This window comes from Notolepis coatsorum, assembly GCF_963971535.1.
Source record: "Notolepis coatsorum genome assembly, chromosome: 2".
Classification (NCBI taxonomy): Eukaryota; Metazoa; Chordata; class Actinopteri; order Aulopiformes; family Paralepididae; genus Notolepis; species Notolepis coatsorum.
Genome location: NC_140166.1, coordinates 140,988,757 through 140,994,700, shown reverse-complemented (window position 1 = coordinate 140,994,700; position 5,944 = coordinate 140,988,757).

Below are 5,944 nucleotides of genomic sequence, written 5' to 3'. Positions count from 1 at the left end.
AACTTAAACGCTAGTTAGCCTTTAGCTAAGCTAGCTACTAGCCGACATCATGGCTATATCCCGACTGAACCACACGTTAGCACTCAATATTATAACGTAGCTAAAGCTAACTAGCTGTCCCTGTCTTTAGCCGGGATGGCTAGCCTGACTGAACTGTCTAACATGCAACAACTTTCATCTTCAGTCCATCTGCCGAACGATGTCCTCTTCATCTTGGCTGGCATAACCTCCAATGCTGCACGCGCGAAATAGTCAGACGCTACCTTACCTGTAACCCCTCCCCTCATTGAAACCAATTCTGCTGCCTGCAGAGCCTCAGAGCTGCCTGCAGAGCCTCAGAGCCAGGAACAAGTCAGACACATTCTACAAACGTGTCTAATGTGAAATATATAAGCATATAAGCAAAACTAGATTTTAGGTCTGTGATGAAAAAGGGCCTCGCGGGAAGGGGGGCGTCGCAAAAAAATAAATAAATAAAAAATAAATAAATAAAAGAAATAATAAATAAAAAATATTTTGTTTTTTATTTTCTTTTTTTTGTGCGAGGCCCCCCTTCCCGCGAGGCCCTGTGCGACCGCACTGCTCGCACACCCCCTGAGGCGGCCCTGTCTCTAGTATATAACCAGGTGTAGTGACCACACCTCTCTAGTATATAACCAGGTGAAGTGACCTCACCTCTCTAGTATATAACCAGGTGTAGTGACCTCACCTCTCTAGTATATAACCAGGTGTAGTGACCTCACCTCTCTAGTATATAACCAGGTGTAGTGACCTCACCTCTCTAGTATTGGGCAGCCGTAGCCGCCTGCCGTGGGGGAGCATGGTGAAGAGGCCGTGACCCGGGTGGGAGAGCATGGTGAAGAGGCCGTGACCCGGGTGGGGGAGCATGGTGAAGAGGCCGTGACCCGGGTGGGGGATGAATGAATGAATGAAAACTTTATTTAACAGATTGCAGAATGGGTACAATACAGTACGGCTCAATACATACAATTGTTAAGGGGATGCAGACCTGAGAAAGACGTTTGTCTTGTTTCCATCAGGGTCCCCCATTTTCAATTCATATAGACATATATGACATACATGACATACAGATAGTCAGTACTGCTACATCTATACATTTATGACATATCAGATTTGCAAATACAGTACTGTTTGTGATACAGAAGGAGTCAAGAAAAGGGAGTATATACATTTGACGTAGAAACTGTACATTGGAGGAGGTTGGGTGGGGGGGGTTGGGTACATTGGGATATTGACAACCATACTGGGTAATTTACATTGGAGGTGGTTGGGGGGGGGGGGGGGCACACTGTATAAACAAGTAACACTGTACATTGAGGGGGGGGGGGGGGAGACACTGTACAAACAAACACAATTGTACATTGAACTATTGACAAAACCATACTAGGTAAATGACTGTACATTGGAGGGGGTTGGGTTAGGATATTTACAGGGGCCAGTGTTGAATTGCAGTCTCCCGTAGGTGTCCCTTGAGAGAGGTTTTGAAAGTGGGTAGTGATCCACATTCCTTTACAGCTTTGGGTAGGGCGTTCCACATTGATGTGGCATAATTGCGAAACGTGTTTAGTCCCTTATTTGAGCCGAATCTGGGTTTAACATGATTTGTGGAGCTCCCTCTGGTGTTGTGATCGTGGTATTCACTGACCTTTGGGAAGTATTTTGACATGTACATGGGTACCTTGGTCGTGTAGTGTATCTTGTAGACCAGGCCCATTGCAAGTTGTTGTACTCTGTCGTCTACTCTAAGCCATCCTAGGTTGTCGAAGTGGGCAGGGGTGAGGTGGGTTCTAGGAGTAAGGTCAAGCAGTAGTCTGACCAGTTTGTTTTGAGATGTTTGTAATTTTGTTTTTAGCGCCTTTGAGGTGCTTTGGTACCATGAGGTGCAAGCATAGTCGTAGTACCCCTGAATGAGTGCTCCTGCCAGAGTCTTCAGGGTGTTCTTGTTTACCAGAGAGGAGATCCGGTACAAGAATCGAGTTCGTTGGTTGACTTTTTTTATTACATTGGATGCCATTTTGTCACAGGAGAGATTAGCCTCTAGGATGGAACCCAGGTAGGTAATTTCATCTTTCCTTGTGACAATATTGTCACCCACTGTAACTGAGAAGCCGTCGGTCTTGCTGAGTTTGTTATTTGAACCGAAGAGAATGGACTCTGTTTTGCCCATGTGTAATGATAGTTTGTTATCAGCGAGCCATATGCAGATTCTGCCTAGTTCCGAGCTGAGGGTTTTTTCCGGGGAGCATGGTGAAGAGGCCGTGACCCGGGTGGGGGAGCATGGTGAAGAGGCCGCGACCCGGGTGGGGGAGTATGGTGAAGAGGCCGTGACCCGGGTGGGGGAGCATGGTGAAGAGGCCGTGACCCGGGTGGGGGAGCATGGTGAAGAGGCCGTGACCCGGGTGGGGGAGCATGGTGAAGAGGCCGCGACCCGGGTGGGGGAGCATGGTGAAGAGGCCGTGACCCGGGTGGGGGAGCATGGTGAAGAGGCCGTGACCCGGGTGGGGGAGCATGGTGAAGAGGCCGTGACCCGGGTGGGGGAGCATGGTGAAGAGGCCGTGACCCGGGTGGGGGAGCATGGTGAAGAGGCCGTGACCCGGGTGGGGGAGCATGGTGAAGAGGCCGTGACCCGGGTGGGGGAGCATGGTGAAGAGGCCGTGACCCGGGTGGGGGAGCATGGTGAAGAGGCCGTTACCCGGGTGGGGGGCTGAAGTCCACCACCATCTCCACTGTTTTCTGGGCGTTGAGGTCCAGGTTGTTGCAGCTGCATCAGCTCTGCAGCCTCTCGATCTCCCTCCTGTAGGCCGACTCGTCCCCCTGGAGATGAGACCCACCAGGGTGGTATCGTCCGCAAACTTCAGGAGCTTGACCGAGGGGTGCAGAGAGACGCAGCTGTTGGTGTGCAGGGAGAACAGATTCAGATTCCTTTATTGTCGAGCGGCTAAGTGGCGCAGTGGGCAAGGCGCTCGCCACTAACACATGATATGCTGGGTTCGAGCCCAGCTCTCTGCGTTGCTTCCGGCTTGGCTGGTCGTTCATACTAATACAATTGGCAGTATTAGGGGGTGGGAAAGCCGGTGGGTGGGGATCGGACGTTGTGGACAGCGACTCCTACAGGTCGGTTGGTGCGCCTGTACAGCAGAATCAGGAAGTATCGGGGGCAGCATGAGCCTCCCACGCGTTACTCCTCGCCGCTCAGAGATCGCGCTGTACAGGTGAAAAGATGCGACGGCTGCCTCGTGTACCGGAGAGGACACGTGATGCAAGGCTTCGTCCACATTGCAGCCGGCTTGTGGGAGGCATGGCCTAACAACGTTCGATACAGGGGAGGGGAGAATTGGATAATACGAAATTGGGATGGGAGAAAAATAGAAAATGGGGAGAAAAAGTAGATAAAAAAAAAGAAATCCCAAAGCTCTAAACTGTTTTGCACACATTAAATCGGTTTGACAGTTATCAAGAGTTTGAATATGGCCACCAGTGAGGACTTGTGTTGTGTTAATTACAGCTCAATGATATTACCGTAATTCCTCAAATATAGGACGGGTCTTCTATTTACCTCAGCTGCAAAGAGCACCAGGCCTTTATTAGAAAGAGGCAGGCCTTAATTTAAAAAAATTACACTCATGGACATAATCCCTTCATTTTCAGACTTTTATTGCATTATTATTATTATTTGAATTTTTTAATACGTACATTGTCTGTCTACATTTATTTAGACTAGCATTGGTATTTAAATATTGAGTGCAGTTGAGTAATTGTGGGATTAACGTAATTCACACACTGAAGTTGGAACTGTCTATACTAGGTTGTGGGGTCCGGGGACGGTTTAGCGTGTGGTACCTTCTCGACTTCCTCAGTCGAATCGAGTTGTTGACATGCAGTAGCTTTAGCTACTAACGTTATCATAGCATCATGGTCTGTAATGTGTCAACTGGACAACGCCAGCCTCGTCTGCCAACGCCATATAGATAGCGAACGTTAACGTTTGCAAACGAAGTCAACGTCATCCAGCTGACACCACAGATCTAGATATTATGACAACGTTAGCTAGCGCTAAAGCTAGCGCTAAAGCTAACCAGAGGGAAACGTTAATGTACGGTAGTCAGTGTAGCGGGATGCAGCACTTGATTTCCATTGGCAAGAGTTTATCTCATTCTATATCACGGCACGAAAAATAAAAGAAATACTTTTTTTGCTACCTTATATTAGAGACCGGCCTGTGTTTGTCTAAATGCATCAACACCCCCGGCCATTATGAGAGGCCCCTCCTTTATTGGAGGCCCCTCCTCTATTTGAGGATTTACGGTATGTACACATTTTCTTGTATATAGTATAAACTTTTTTTTTCTTCATCTGATGTCAGTAGATGAGGAGTGAGTAGATGAGGAGTCAATAGATGAGAGGCGTAAAAAAAGAAAAGAAAAAAAAGAAAAGAAAGAAAAAAAAGAGAAAAAAAGAGAGGAGTCAGTAGATGAGAGGAGTCAGTAGGTGAGAAAGAGGGATTCATGTTTTGCAGGAAGAGCTAAGCAGTTGGTTGGCAGGACTCATCAGCTAATAGCTGGAACACACTACAAAAAAACTTAAATATGGAAACGTTTATTTCAATTCGATTGTAAGGAAACTTTAACAAACTCCCTAGAGCACTCATGTAGCTGCTTCTCCGTGTGCTAACACCATGCTGCCACTATTGTTCTGTTGTCTGTCAGTTGTTGTTGTTCAGTTCAGTTCAGTTGTTGCTCTGTATATATGTCCTACCTTTTTAACTCATTCAGCGCCAGGGGTCGCTGTTTACCTCACCGTTGAAATGCCATCGCTTTTTGACATGGGGATACATGGCTGTGTTTGCAGGCCTAGAGCTATATTATATATTATAGCTATGGATCTAATAATATAGTCGATTGTCATTGAGTTTCTTCCGGTCAAGATGCAAAAAACAGATAATTTTTCCATCCATACATTTCCGTTTTATACCGTTGTGAATATGAGTGTAGTTTCAGGGCGGTCTGGTGTAATTTCCAAAATGCTTCGTAATGGCCAGCAACGTGTATTCTAGTAAAAGCGTTATCGTTTCTTCCCTGGACTAGCTACTGTTCTCAAATCAAATTTAGATGATCTGTATTATGTTTCATCATGGATGCATGGATCCATGGACGCTTTGATCGCTACCAACGGAACACGCCACAAACACACTCTCCCGATCGCATGAAATAATGTTTGGATCAACGCGATATTGATACCATTTAGCCCTTACCTTGACCAGGATCTTCATTAATTGATGGACGGATGAATGTAGCGCATTGATCACATACTGTGCCTTCTCTATTTAAATGACCACATAAAACAAGAGGTGGACGCGGGCAAATACTGCGGCATGGTCATGCTGGACCTACAAAAGGCCTTCGACACTGTCAATCACACCATTCTGATTGACAAGCTAAAAGCAATTGGTTTTGATAGTCTATCAGTGAGCTGGATGCAATCCTACCTGGAGGTGAGAGAACAGATGGTGGAGGTAAACGGTACCCTATCCCCCCCCCCCCTCACAGTGAGCTGTGGTGTTCCACAAGGAAGCATACTAGGACTGCTACTGTTCCTAATTTATGCAAATGACATGTCATCAGCTTGTGACTGCAACTTGTTCCTGTTTGCGGACGACTCAGCCCTGCTGGTCTCTGACAAGAACAAGTTACAGGTTGAAAAAACCCTCAGCTCGGAACTAGGCAAAATCTGCATATGGCTCGCTGATAACAAACTATCATTACACATGGGCAAAACAGTCCATTCTCTTCGGTTCAAATAACAAACTCAGCAAGACCGATGGCTTCTCAGTTACAGTGGGTGACAATATTGTCACAAGAAAAGAAGAAATTACCTACCTGGGTTCCATCCTAGAGGCAAATCTTTCCTGTGACAAAATGGCATC